Below are 15,691 nucleotides of genomic sequence, written 5' to 3'. Positions count from 1 at the left end.
AGTTAAGTCTAACTTGTTCTGGCTTGCATACAGCCCTCCCCAGAATCATTCAGGGTCATCTCATGACTTGTCCCTCCTCTAGGGTCTCAGTGGCCTATTTATTTAATAAAGAAGAACAGGGCAGGGAAGCGCCCTTAGAGTTTTTCATGGTCCAGACCTCGAAGTAGAACTCTTCCCTTATACTCACATAACATTGGCCAGAAGGTGGTCACATGACCACCCCCACCTGCTAGGGAAGCTGGGAAGAACAGGTAGGTGGGCACCTGGCCCACCTATTGCAGCGGGCTTAGGGCTTGTGCCCTGAGTCAGTGAATTAGGTATGAAATCCCAAACCCCAGAGCACATCTGCTCATCCAGGAAACAAATAACTCTATTTACCACCTACTGTTATCTTTAGGAGACTTCCTTTGTGACTCAGATGGTAAAGAATTGCCTACAATGCAGGAGACCTGGGTTATCTTTAGGATTGAATGAGGCATTACATATAAAATACTTAGAGCGAGTATGATAAATAACACCAGCTCAACAGAGGTTAAGCTATTATTATTAATTTATTCATTTGCTATAAAATAAGAGCAAATTTAAAGGTGCCTGAGCCTTTTGTATCATCTACTCTGAGAAATGAATGGGGATATAAAACAATATTCTTTAAATTCTAAATGAAGGAAAAAAATACTCAATTTCCAAAATTTGTACAAGATTGTTCTTCATGAGCCTCCTTTCAGTTTCCAGGGATAATTTAAGGAAGTCTTTTTACAGACAATTATGTCAGGAAGTAATCTGTGACCCAAGATTCTAAGTAGGCAATTTTGGTATCTTAGGTAGTGGTGGCCTCTGGGGACCCAGCGCTGAATGAGAGTCCCAAGGTTGGTGTTTCCCAGAAATCTGAAGGGCCCTCTGATCTATCTTCCCCGCCAAGCCTGGATCCAAGCACGGGGGCTGCCTCCCCAATATGAGGCAGCTTTGTTTGTGCTTTCTAGGCAAGCATTTGCTTTGTGATTTCCCTGTTTCAGGGCAACCACTGTGGCTTTTTTGAGCAGCATCTACTGGTTTGGGCCAAATTACCTGCAGTTTGCTTTCTCTCTTGGCCAAGTCCAGAGGGCAGGGCACCTCCCACCCCCAGCATTTTCCAAGCAAGAGGCTGTCCTTGTTGCTCTCCAGGCCTGGGGTGAAAATTACACCTGACATTTCATGTGAGGGCTCTGATCCAGGCATAGCAGCAGAGGGCCAGCAAGTGCCAGCTCTCATGGTGTGCTCAGAGGCAGGTCTAGAGGATCCTGATGAGGTAGATATGACCTCCTTGAACCCCTGAGGTTACATTTAGTTTCCTCCTGTGCCCACAAAACCTTAGCTAAACCCTTGGGAAAAAAAAAAAAAATTGGCTCAGCTATTGTGTCACAACCTGGCCTTGCTCTTAAATGTCACTGCAGGGTATTGAGATAAAATCTTAAAAAAAAGAAAAAAAAACCAGCTTTTGAAGAAGGTGGATAAACATTATCCGATTATCATTGAGAGAGGAGGTTGCTGAAAAAAGATAGTGAAAATTCCAGCCCTTGTTGTCTAATAAATTTCCCTTATTTAAGCCACTTTGTAAAATAAAATACTTGGAGTGCTGGGGAATCTCATTAACTTCAGTTCAGTTCGGTTCAGTTCAGTCACTCAGTCGTGTCTGACTCTTTGCGAGAGTAATTCCTTCTCTTCTGCCAAGGCTATATTGTAAGCACCCAAGGAACTACTTGTCGAGACTGGTGGTGACTATAAAACTAAAATAAATTGAAGGTATTTATTGAGTTATGCTCCAAGCACTTTGTTGTGGTCATTGTTTAGTCACTAAGCTATGTCCAACTCTTTTGCAACCCCATGGACTGTAGCCTGGCAGGTTCCTCTGTCCATAGAATTCTCCAGGCAAGAATACTAGAGTGGGTTGCCATTTCCTTCCCCAGGGTATCTCCCTTACCTAGGAATTGAACCTTCATCTCCTACATTGGCACATGGATTCTTTATTGCTGAGTCACCAGGGAAGTCCTCTAAGCGCTTTACATATACATTGATTTTCTCCATGATCCTTTAACGTAGCTACTATGATTATCCCATTTTACAGGCAAGAAAAGGGAGATTAGGTCACCCAACCCAAGGTCTTGCAGCTCCTAAGAAACAATCAGAGGCCAGGTATCTAGTGACTGTAGAAATCACCTGTTGGCATTCTGTGTTGCTAGCCATCTACCACCAGGAGGTCCCTTATGTTGCCACCGTTGCCTCCCACAGCCATTTGAGTGACGAGTATTGGGTCACCATGTCTTGGCATATTTGATAATCCTTGCAATACAGTCCTTGGGTGGCCTTTGTCTCCTAGAATTCCCTATCTGCAGTTTCTTTGTTGTGTTTGGGATTGAAGGATAAAAACAGAGCTCTTTTTCATTGCCTGAAATTTCTGCCTCCTGGGCTAGATTCTGTTACCTTGGTCTGAGTTAGAGGTTCCTGATAATAATAGCTGACTATTACTCAAGGATCCATATATGTGCTTTTTTGGGCTTCCCTTGTGGCTCAGCTGGTAAAGAACCCACCTACAATGCAGGAGACCTAAGTTCGATCCTTGGATTGGGAAGATTCCCCTGGAGAAGGGAAAAGCTACTCACTCCAGTATTCTGGCCTGGAGACTTCCGTGGACTGTATAGTCCATGGGGTCGCAAAGAGTCAGACATGACTAAGCGACTTTCACTTCACTATATGTGCCTTTCACATGTTTATACTTAATCTTCAAGGCTACCAGACGAGAGGGTGCCATCACAGTCCACCTTTATACATGAGGCAACTGAGTCACCATGAACTTAATGTCTCTTACTCAAGATCAAACAGCTGCCGAGCTGTGGAGCCAAGATTCAGACCAAGTCAGTTTGACTTCAGAGTTCAGAATTTGAAGCACCAGGCGCCGTAGCTGATGCTGGGGTGCTGACTGCAAATCTGTTTTTGTGGAATCCTTGCATTACCTCCTTGTTGCTTCTGTTTCAGTTTCACAGTCATTGTTTACAGCCATGTTAACCATAAATGCAAGTGTCCTTGGCTTGTTTCACTCATGACATAGTTCTTAATTGGAGCAGGGCAGCATGGTACTTATGGAAATTGGTGAATCTCCGCTCTAACAGGTAATAGCTAGGTGATCATTATCTTGTTACTGAGCCTCAGTTTTCTCCACTGTAAAATGGTGATACATAAGACCTCACAATTGTGTTGTCATGAGTGAGATATTAACATAAAACTCTTAACATCATTCTGGTGAACAGGAAACATTCAATAAAAGGAAGTTCTGTGGTGGCTCAGATGTAAAGAATCTGTCCAGGTTCAATCCCTGTATTGGGAATTCCTCTCGAGAAGGGCATGACAACCCACGCCAGTATTCTTGCCTGGAGGATTCCATGGACAGAGAGCCTGGTGGGCTCTACAGTCCACGGGGTTACAAAGAGTCAGACACAACTGAGTGACTAACACTTTCACTTTCATTGTCATTATTGGGGTGGCTCAGTGGTAAAGAACCCACCTGCCAATGCAGGAGACCTAGGAGATTCGTGTTTGATCCCTGGATCGGGGAAGATCCCCTGGAGGAGGGCTTGGCGACCCACTCCAGTATTCTTGCCTGGAGAATCCCATGGACAGAGGAGCCTGGAAGGCTACACAGTTCATAGGGTCACAAAAAGTTGAACACAACTGAAGTGACTTAGCATTGCCATTGTTAATGTTGCTCTTTTACATTTGAATCAGCAAACATTGACTAAGTTCCAACAGTCAGTGTACTAATACTGAGAGAAAACAAAAGCCTCAGTAAGGCATTTGCTACAAGTTTCAAACCAGCTGTGTAAATCAGTCAGGTGAGTAGAAAAAAGATAACTAGAGATGTGTGGCAGTAGCAGATAGAGCCCAAGTAAGAAGTTCAGACAACAAATCCTGTGGGATTTCAGAGAAAGAAGGGACAAGAGCTCAGAGCCAAGTCAGGGAGGAAGACAAAGACCAGACAGGATTTAGCTAGGCTATAGGAGAAGGAAAGTTTCCCAAATAGAAAAATTATTACAAATACTGGAAAAGATGTAGGAGAAACAGCATCTGATGTATTCACAGTTGCCATATATGATCAACTTTCTAAGTGGCTAGCAGTACAGAGGAAGGGAGGGGGAGTGTTGGGGCCAGAGAGATACAAGGACCAAAATAGGACTGAATGGAATGGGGAAGTGAAGGGAGCAAAAAAGCTAGTGATTTACTCAACCCCATGAATTAATATTGCAGCCAGAAACAACACCAAGGATTCCCAATTCCCAGATAGATTCTCAATGTGAGACACTTTCCCCCTCCTTTTTCTTTAGACTGCTGATGATGAAGTACAAGCCAAAGAGAAGCAGGAAGATTTATAAACATTAACAGTCGGGCAGAAGAGCCTTTCAAAGGAGCCTGCCTGTTTGTTGAATCTTTCAGCTTCAAGACACAGTTGCCTCCCCCACACCTATCCATACAGAGTCAGGGCCACCCCAGGAGAGAGTGCTGATCTTGTTATTAACCGACTGTTTGGGTCACTGGTTCAGGGCCTGCTGACTCTTTCCAGGACTTTCTAAGCCAGTTATTTTAGCAAGAATGTTCTGGATAAAGCAGACACTCAGTTCTCAGGAACTGAGGAAGTACCCAGTGTGGGGGCTGGAGGGAGGGTCAGAGCTGAACATGGAACTCATTGTGAATCTGTTTTCAAAAATGCTCAAAGTCTCCTGCTTTCTGTCCCTCCCAAGCACTTGTGAGGCCAAGACTCAGAGAGTTGGTTTGTTTTATTTTTCTCCTCCAACCTTGTACAGTTCTCCAAATCATTCATAATGCTCAGAAATGCGTATCAGTTTATTTGTATCTTAAAAGCCACTGCTAAATCCATTTTCTGTGCCACCAGAAAAAATAAACAGCCGTACATCCACAATTACTTCTCTTTTTTCCAGCTAGTTATTTTTTTCGTTTCTTGGGGTGTAACTGCCGTATAGCACTGTATCAATTTAAGATGTACAGCATAATGACTTGCTTACATATACTGTTGAGTGGTTACTGCGGTAAGTTTAGTGAACATACATCAAAGTTTAGTGAACATACATCATCTTGCATGCTTGCTAAGTCGCTTCAGTAATATCTGACTCTTTGCAACCCTATGGACTGTAGCCCACCAGGCTCCTCTGTCCATGGGATTCTCCAGGCAAGAATACTAGAGTGAGTTGTCATGCCCTCCTCCAGGGGATCTTCCCCACCCAGGGGTTAAACCTGTGCTTCCTGTGACTCCTGCATTACAGGCGGATTCTTTACCACCGAGCCACTGGGGAAGCCCATCATCTTGCAAAGATACCAAAAAAAGAGAGAGAGAGAAAGGAAAAAACTGTTTTTCCTTGTGATAAGAAGTCTTGGAGTTTGCTCTTTCAACAGCTTTCACATAGCATGCTGCTGCTGCTGCTCCTGAGTCGCTTCAGTCGTGTCCGACTCTGTGTGACCCCATAGACGGCAGCCCACCAGGCTCCCCCGTCCCTGGGATTCTCCAGGCAAGAACACTGGAGTGGGTTGCCATTTCCTTCTCATACACTAGTGTTAACTACAGTCATCATGACATATGTTAAATTACATCCCCAGTATGATTTATCTTATAACTGAAAATTTATACCTTTTGACTATTTTCATCCTCCCGCCTCCCATCCCTGCCTCTGGTGGCCACAAACATGATCTCTTTTTCTATGAGTTGGTGGGGTTTTCGTTGTTGTGTTTTTTAGATTCCACAGATAGCAGCGATCATACATGTCTTTCTCCATCTGACTCTTTTCACTTAGCACAATGCCCTCAAGGTCCATCCAGGTTGTTACAAATGGCAGGATTTCCTTCTTTTCTTATGGATGAATAATATTTCTTTGTGTATGTATACCACAACTTCTTTATGTATATATCCATCACTATGGACTCTTAAGCTTATTTCCATGTCTTGGCCCTTGTAAATAATGGGAGTAAACATGGGAGCCACTTGTAATTTTAGATTAACATCATGGTGTACCTGAAATAAGCAGAGACTTGGTGTCAGACTGATTCAGGTCCAAATTACCTGTCTCCACCAAACATAGGTCCATCATCTCCCTGTTGCATGAACGTGGCAGGCTCCATAGTTATCTTGAGACTTGGTTTCCTCTTCTGTAAAATGGGGTAACAGTCAATTTCTGGTAAGCTTGTTTTGAGGATAAGACATCCTCCCTAAAGCACTCAGCATATTGTGTTCCCACAGGAGATGCTCAGTAAAGGGTAGCTGTTTCATTATTAACACTTCATTCATCATTTGAGCATTCTTGGAAATCCAGCTTTGCTAGGAATGCCCTCTGCAATAGCTTTAGAGATAAAATGTGAAAGGGCTCAACAACATAAAAACTACCTTGATGTTTTTCACATGCATTACCAATTTCAAACCAAGAGCAGGAGAGCCTGGAAAATATAGAAATATTTTTCGGATGTATTACTTTATATTTAAGAACAATGTCCTTCCCCTCCTATCGCTGGCTATGAATCAGTACCCCTCTTCTCTCCAAGGGTGCCTTTCTGGTAGGCTGGGTCTCTCCACTATGGAGCAGTTTCTCAGTAGGGTTTTTATTACACGAGAAATTCTGGAACAAAATATACCCCAGCAGGGCACTGGGTCCACGTTGGCAAGTAAGCCTGCATCAGGTGACACCTCCGCTATTACAGTGTGTGTGTTTTTAATTAAAGAAGCAATCGCAGCCCTGGACTTCAAGGTAAATTACCCAGCCCCATGTGAAAGCCCGCGGGCTGATAGTATTACTCTTCTGGGACCAGAGGACCTTGAGCCAGAGAGTGCCTTCTCCACTCCTGCACTGTTTCAGCCTCACCAGCCACCAGATTCTTCTTCACGTGTTTACATTTCAGGAACTTGGGTTAAAGGACAGTAGATGGTTAAGTAGCATTTAGGAGCAGAATTATTCCAATTGGATAGAATGACTACCTTACACATTTGGACATAATGTATGCTTTGTTAAGATCCACGGGCATTTGGAAAATGAAGCCAGTCCAAGAAAGAAAATCATGGCTAAGGCTAAAAGAGTCAAAGTCAAGGTCCTTTATTAGGAGAAAATTCAAACTGCTTTTTAAAAGAATTCATTGGAGTTTAGTTGCTTTACAGTGGTGCATTAGTTTCTACTGTACAGTGCGGTGATTCAGCTATCCCTATGTATATATATATCCCCTCTCTTTTGGATGTCCTTTCCATTTAGGTCACACAAGCGTTCAGTAGACTTCCCTGTGCTGTGCAGTAAGTTCTCACTTGTTATCTATTTTCTACACAGTATCCATAGGCGTCAATCCCAATCTCGCAATTCATCCCACCACCCCACCCTTACCCCCTTGGTGTCCGTACATTTGTTCTCTATGTCTGTGTCTCTACTTCCACACTGTAAATAAGATCATCTATGCCAGTTTTTTCAGATTCCACATATATATGTCGGTATATGATATTTGTTTTTCTCTCTTACTTCGGTGATACGACAGTCTCTAGGTCCATCCATGTCTCCACAAGTGAGCCAGTTCCCTTCCTTTGATGGCTGAGTAACATTCCACCTTATATACGTACCACATCTTTTTATCCGCTCCCCTGTTGGTGCACATTTAGATCGTTTCCATGTCCTGGCTACTGGAAATAGTGCTGTGATGAACACTGGGGTGCATGCAGACTGCTTTTGAAGACAATGTGTTGATTATTTCTAGCCTGCCTGAGACCTAAAGTATCACAAGTTAAAAGGGTAGCAACAGAATCCGATTGCATACACCCCTAGTTTCACGTGGGTGCTCTGGGTGAATTTGATGCAGGGTTTTGGACCCCGGGGGTCTGTGATATACTCCAGGTGTGACCTTGGCGGAGCCTGACTGAGGACCGCATCACACAGGCTGCCAGCAGGAGGAGATGGGGGTGTCCTGCCATAGGACTGTGACACCCCATCTGGGTGGGCTCTGACGGTTGAGGGGCCATGCTTCACCTAGAGACCCATTCCCATTTCTTGAACCACCAGAGCGGTGAAGCACTATAGGGAGTTTTGAAAGAGGTATCTTATTTATTTCAGTACAAACCCAGAGAAAAGCAGTGAAGACTTGGTGGAAACTCCATACATCTGAGTCTATTTCTGCCGTGACCTCCTAGCATAGTTCTAGATGATTCCTTTTTGCTCCAGATATATATATATTTTTTTTGGTCAAGACGGAGTGAGGACAGTTGGCTGCCTTGTGGTTATTCTTTCAAAGTGAACTTCTTGTCTGATTATGATAGGCTGAGTTCTGAGTTTTTGCAAAGGCTAAAAATTGCCGCTGCTGCCAGGGTAACAACAATATGTAGCTCTTTCATTTCTTGGGGGAAAGCTTGCCATAGCTCACTGTAGAATAGAAAGGGAAATGCTGCAGACATTACAGGAAAGTGTTCACAAGGTGATGGTATGTGGGAACAGAAATAGGATACACAACCCTTCAGAAACAGGAATTCCCATTTCACAAAGAGCAGAACATTCATTTTGAAAACTCAGGTAGAAAAGAGTGTCATGACAAAAGTAGGATATGTGTGCTTCCCATGTCAGGCGTGAAGTTGTATGTTCTCAGATATAATTTAACTTTAAAAAATATTTATTCACTTGGTTGTGTCGGGTCTTTGTTATGGGGCTCGGGCTCAGTAACTGTAGCCAGGGACTTAGTTGTTGCATGGCATGTGGGAATCTTTCGGAGAAGGCAATGGCACCCCACTCCAGTACTCTTGCCTGGAAAATCCCATAGACGGAGGAGCCTGGTGGGCTGCAGTCCATGGGGTTGCTAAGAGTCAGACACGACTAAGCGACTTCACTTTCACTTTTCACTTTCATGCATTGGAGAAGGAAATGGCAACCCACTCCAGTGTCCTTCCCTGGAGAATCCCAGGGATGGCGGAGCCTGGTGGGCTGCCGTCTATGGGGTCGCACAGAGGCAGACACGACTGAAGAGACAGTAACAACAACGACAGCAACATGTGGGATCTTAGTTCCCTGAACAGGGATAAAACCTGTGTCACCTATCATTATCATCCTACCTTCAAGCAGCATTGTTTAAAGAATGTCTTATATCTAATCCTGAGTGAGAAAATCAGATCTTGCTTGTTTTCCTATCTTCTCTGATGCTAGAACAACACTGTGTTAAGTTAGCTAAATTTCAGTGAAGGAGATAAGGAAAGACAAATGAAATCTGTTCAGATTCAGCCTTTCCTCAAGTTAAAACCAGTCTTTGAGTCACTAATCAAGATGATGCCAGAAATAACATTACACTGAAGCATGAGTGAAATTCAGCCAGAACAACTGAAGCAAAGTGTCCCCCACCTTTTTATTTTTCGCCTCCGCCTGACTGGGAATTCAGCATCCCCCAAAGCTGCTCATCTGGGGCAAGACGTTAGGGTGTGTGCCTGTTTTTCATCTCCACAGGACCAGCTGTGGGTGGAGGAGAATTCCTCACACAGGATCGGGTCACACTGCATTTACCCAGAGGACTCTTTCCTGGGGAAATCGTCTGCGTGTTGCAAAGTCAGTAACTCTGCTAATTAAAGAAACGTTTTCTGAGATGCTGTGATCTGTCATAAGAAGTATTGACTCTTGATGACATGGGGAATGACTAGCATCTCGTTTCATGCATTCCAAAGAGAAAGATACACAGATGTGAATGTCTTTTCTCCATACCCATCGCTTCTGAAACAAGATGCTGAGAAATCTCAGAGTAGGAAAACCGAGTATAAAGGGAAAACACTCATATTGCGCCTCTACTCTCAATACATAGTCACAGCCAACTCTTTGAGACCCCATGGACTGTAGCCCGCCAGGCTTCTCTGCCCATGGGACTTCCCAGGCAAAAATCCTGGAGTGGGTTGCCATTTTCTTCCCCAGGGAATCTTCCTGACCCAAGGATTGAACCTGCTACCGGGAGTACTTTGCTACATTACTGCTTCACTCCTGACACCACAAGTGTGGGTTTTCCACACATCAGCCAGTTCTGAGACACTATTTACCTCAGTTTTGATACTATCTACCTAGAGATAGCATCAGATACTACAGGTGAAGAGGTTAGCCTCACAGGACCACCCCCCCCCCACCCCCGCACCACCACCCTTTTCAGATGCCAGCTGCAAGTACAGGTTGTGACCTGTGCATCTGATCAACTGCAGATCAGAGGTTACACCACCACCTCCCAAGTTCCATTAATTACTAGAGTGGCTTATAGAACTCAGGAAAACAGTTTGTTCAGTCACTCAGTCGTGTCCAACTCTTTGTGACCCCATGGACTACAGCACACCAGGCTTCTCTGTCCGTCAACAACTCCCAGAGCTTGCTCAAACTCATGTCCATCAAGTTGGTGATGCCATCCAACCATCTCATTCCCTGTCATCTCCTTCTCCTCCTGCCTTCAATCTTTCCCAGCATCAGGGTCTTTTCCAAGTAGCCAGTTCTTGGCATCAGGGGGCCAAAGTTTTGAAGCTTCAACTTCAGCATCAGTCCTTCCAATGAATATTTAGGACTGATTTCCTTTAGGATTGACTGTTTAATTCCTAGATAACTGGTTTATCATAAATGGGTAGTACTCATGGACAGCCAGATTGAAGAGATGCACAGGGCAAGGTATGTTGCGGGGGTGGGGGGGTGGTGAAAACATTCCACACCCTCTCTAGGCGCCACCCTCCCAGCAGCCCTACCTGTTTACAGACCCAGAAGTTCTCTAAACACCATGCTTTGATGTTTTTTATGGAGGCTTCAAAGTGTAGGCATAATTGATTAAATCATTGGCAATTTTTTAAATTGGAGTATAATTGCTTTATAATGTTGTGTTAGTTTCTGCTGTACAAGGAAGTGAATCAGCCAGCCTCCCTTCCTCCTACCCTCCATGCCATCCCTCTAGGTCATCACAGAGACCAAGATAAGCTCCCTGTGCTATACAGCGGCTTCCCACCAGGGATCTATTTCGCACATGGTAGTGTATACATGTCAACACAGCTCTCTCAATTTGTCCCACCCTCTTCTTCCTCTGCTGTGTCCACGCATCTGTTCTCTATGTCTGCATGTCTATTCCTGCCCTGCAAATAGGTTCAACAGTACCATATTTTTAGATTCCGTATATATGCATCAATACGATTTTTTTCTCTTTCTGACTTACTTCACTCCATATGACAGACTGGTAGTTGATTCAACCTCCAGCCCCTCTCCCCTTCCTAAAGGTCTCAACCCTCTAATCTCGCAGTATTTTCCCTGGCAATCAGTCCCCTTCCTTCAGTTCAGTTCAGTGTCTCAGTTGTGTCTGACTCTTTGCGACCCCATGGATGCCAAGCTTCCCTGTCCATCACCAACTCCCCAAGCTTGCTCAAACTCATGTCCGTCAAGCTGGTGAGCCCCTTCCTTAGGGGCTTTCCAAAAGCCACTCCATTAACATAAACTCAGGTGTGATTGAAAGGGGCTTTTTACGAATAACAAAAGACATCTCATCACTCTTATCACCGAAGATGTCTGAGGGTTTTAGCAGCTCTGTGCCAGGAACAGGGATGAAGACCAAATATATATTTCTGATAAATCATAATGTTACACCCAGTTTCAGTTATCAGCCTGGTGGTATTGTGTTTGTTGTTGTGTTTAGTTGCTAAGTTGTGTTCAACACTTTGCAACTCCATGGACTGTAGCCCACCAGGTTCCTCTGTCCGTGAGATTTTTCCAGAATACTAGATTGGGTTGCCATTTCCTCCTCCAGGGTTTCTTCCCAACACAGGAATCAAACTCATGTCCCCTGTGTTGGCAGGCCGATTCTTTTACCACTGAGCCACCAGAGAAGCCAGCCTGGTAGTAGTTATTAACTGTCACCAACTCTGGGACTCAGTGTCTTGTGTACAAAAATAGGGATTTATAAAATCTACCCAGTAGAGTTGATGTGAAGATCACAAGCTTTGTGAATCATAAAAGATCTTACAAAATTTGAGTATGTTTGAAACTTTGGAAGAATCTTGGCAGTATCAATTCTTATCTGCATTATATTTTTATTGATAAAATATGATACTGGACTTGAGCTGCTAGGACCCATATTTCCCATCTCAGGCAGATGGGTACACGAAGAAAACTCTTCTGAAGCCATGTGTTAATTCCTATGTGAACTAAATTACTGTGTAAGTAAGCAAAGCTCGACCTAAAAAAAAAAAAATGTAGTTTTAGAAAATGCAGAAAACTTCTAATTTAGAACAAGACGAAACTCCTCTCACAAAACCCCCCATACCAAAGTCAACAACTTCTTTGCCCTGGGTGTCCTCATTCAGCAGAATGGTGCAGTTTTCACCAAAGATCAGTCAACACTGACACTTCATAATCACCCAAAGCACACAGTGTATCTTAGAGTTCACTCTTGATGTTGCACATCCTATGGGTTTAGACAAAAGTAAAATGATGGGCATCCATTGTTATAATCAGTGTCCTAAAACTTTGCTCTGTCTATTCCTCCCCAACCCCTGCCCAAAGCACCTGATCTTTTTTATTGTCCCATAGTTCGGCTTGCTGATTGTTTTCCTACAACCATGATAGGCCGTCCATGTTGATTTGGGGGGGGGGCGGGGCATACCAAAATGATTGTTTGTGGGTTTGTTTGTCTCTTTTTTAAATTGAAGTATAGTTGATCTACAATGTCATGTTAGTTTCAGGTGGTGGTGGTGATTTTCAGTTACTAGGTCGTGTCTGACTCTTTGCAATCCCATGAACTGCAGCGTGCCAGGCTTCCCTGTCCTTCACTATCTCCCAGAGTTTCCTCAAACTCATGTCCATCGAGTCGGTGATACCATCCAACCATCTCATACTCTGTCACCCTCTTCTCCTGCTGGCTTCAATCTTCCTCAGCATCTGGGTCTTTTCCAGTGAGTCAGCTCTTTGCATCAGGTGGCCAAACTATTGGAGCTTTAGCATCAGTCCTTCCAGTGAGTATTCAGGGTTGATTTCCTTTAGGATTGACTGGTTTGATACCTTTGCTGTCAAAGGGACTGTCTTGAGCCTTCTCCAGCACCACGTTTCAAAAGCATCAATTCTTTTGTGCTCAGCTAGCTTTAGGTATACAGCACAATGATTCAGTCTCACATATTTATATATTCCTTTATAGACTCTCTCTTTGTAGATTATTACAAAATATTGAGTGTAGATGCCTATGTTATACAGTAGGTCCTAGTGCTATATAGTAGGTCCTCAGTTATCTAGTTTGTATATAGCAGCATGTATATACTAATGCCAAACTTCTAATTTATCCCTTCTTGAGCACCCACTTTCCCTTTGGTAACCATAAATTTGTTTTCTATGTCTGTGAATCTCTTTCTCTTTTGGCAATAAGTTCATTATTTTAAAATACATGCTGATTTTTAACTGATCACTTTATAGCTCAGCCGGAGAAAGGTGGCAAAAGAAAAGAAGCACAGATTGGAGGATGTAAAAGAAAAGATGAGAAAGAAGACTGGTTTCTATTCCCATGGTAACGTGCACTAAAGTTACACCAAAAAGTGAGTCAGTGGCCACTAGAGTCTGTAGAGGGGCTCAAGGGAGATCAAGTGTGTTCCGTGAATAAAAGACACATTTATGTGACTTGGGGAAATGAGGGAAATGGACAAGTGACCATCACACCACCCAGAGCACCTGAAATCTCTGTGATGAGGAGGAAAAATTCTGCCATGTCAGGAGGTATCTCCAGTATCAGCTAGCTTCTGAGAAGAGAACAGGGGATTTGGGGAAAGCTCTGCATCTCAGTGCTTGGTTTCGCCTCAGACCTTCAACCCATAAAATGTGCTCCTTGATTTCAGGGAAGGACTTGTCTGGAAAGTCCAGCTGAGTTAATTCTTCTAGCCCTGAGCTTAGGAAGCAACCGCAAGTTATCCCAGCTGCCTGGTGGTCAGGCACACTGGGTCAGGGCAGGGCTACCATCAAGCAGAGTTCAAAGCAGATCTGATCCCTTCCTTTGCCCCTCTGGATCCCAACTTATCATTGTGCACCCCAAAATTATTCCACACCTGTGTGTGTCAGTCGCTCAGTCATGTCCAACTCATTGCAACCCCATAGACTGTAGCCCACCAGGTTTCTCTGTCCATGGAATTCTCCAGGCAAAAATACTGGAGTGGGTTGCCATTCTCTTCTCCAGGGGGATCTTCCTGACCCAGGGATCAAACCCAGGTCTCTTATGTCTTCTGCATTGCAGGCAGATTCTTCACCATCTGAGCTACCAGGGAAGCCCTAAACCACTTGGTGTATCACTCTGCAAGTGAGGAAGGCGAATCATAGGGATGCGTGGATAATGCTTGGGCTCTGATTCATGCCTTTGGTTTCAGCCAGAGGAACATAAAGCTGATGCATTTTCCTAGCCTGTTCTGCCTTCTTCCTCAATGCCTGCCAAGTAAGCAAAAAAGTGAAGGACTTCGTTGCTGGTGATAATTGGATAAGGAGAAAGAAAGGACAGCCAAATGCAGAGATTCCCCTCCCCACATTTAAATGTGGAGGTGGCAGGATTGCTAGGACTGACCCTGAATATATAATTGAGCAAGCTTTATTGAACTGCTTGTCACTCTGAGCATGTAAGTTCTCCCAGCCCGGTTTACTTAACATACTGTTTCAGAGGCGGAAACCGGTTTGAATTTGAACCTCCCCAGAGCCCTGCCTGGCATATTTGCAGACAGTGGTGCCCGTGAGACATCTCAAACTTTACAACTCGATATTTAAGCATTTATGAAACTTGAACTGTGTTCCATTAAAATGAAAAAAAAAAAAAAGGTGGTGGGGGGATAGGCAAAGAAAAAAATATCCTGAGACTTCCAGCAAGGGTAATTAGCCCCAAATGTTTCATAAAGGATTTGATGACATTCTAGTTTTGAGATTCTTTCCCAGATCTGTTGTAGGAGGGAATGAAAAGAAAGGAACTTATGAAAAATTTACCATTGCTTTAAAAAAGAAAAACAAAAGAACTATATGAGCAAACAAAGTGGCTGGACCCAAATTTAAGAGAAACCTAACCACACAAATCTCATCCCAGGGTAGAAGATTAAAATTTTACTGGACAGAAAATATTTAAGACACTGACTTGGCAGTTTTCACCTACCACACCCTAGAAATGCCTTTTAAAAAATCTCCTTGTCTATTGACTCTACGTGTGCCCGTTGGGTCCAGGTTTGGCTTTGCCCAGCCACCCTCCAGTTAAGATGTGCTTCTCAGGTGTTACTCCCACCATGCCAATGCTGGTAGAGAGGCATGAGGGGCTATCATGACAGAAACGCTCCCGAAGAACTGATGCTGGTGTCCACCCACATGACATCTCATCAGCATGGCTCCACCTGATAGCATTGACCTTCCTGGATGAGGGCCACACTGCAGGACTGTCCCCAGCAGCCCCAGGGGGCCGAAGACTCAGATACTCAGATATCTCGCCAAGACTCAGATACTCTGTGTTCCCGATTGAAGGGCTAGGGTCTGCTTTCTGCATGTTGCTGTGGGTACAAGTGGGGAGGACACAGCACTAGGAGGTATCTATCAAGCCTTCCCATGTCACAAAAGAAGCTTCCAGAACAATCCGTCAGCAGCTGAGACAGCAGTTGTTTCCAAAAATATTAATAGCTATGAACTTCTGAACAGGGGAGTTTTCTGTCCAG

The 15,691-nt window shown here is 44.0% G+C and overlaps 1 protein-coding gene across 1 annotated transcript in view; it reads left to right on the top strand.

The window, feature by feature from the left end:
• The window catches only part of FRMD4A (FERM domain containing 4A), a 324,865-nt gene that overhangs the window by 11,938 nt on the left and 297,236 nt on the right, over positions 1–15,691 (top strand). The window lies entirely within an intron of this gene.

Source organism: Capra hircus, chromosome 13 (assembly GCF_001704415.2).
Source record: "Capra hircus breed San Clemente chromosome 13, ASM170441v1, whole genome shotgun sequence".
Lineage (NCBI taxonomy): Eukaryota > Metazoa > Chordata > Mammalia > Artiodactyla > Bovidae > Capra > Capra hircus.
The sequence above is the reverse complement of the archived record's forward strand: the minus strand, read 5'-3'. Positions and strand labels throughout refer to the sequence as shown.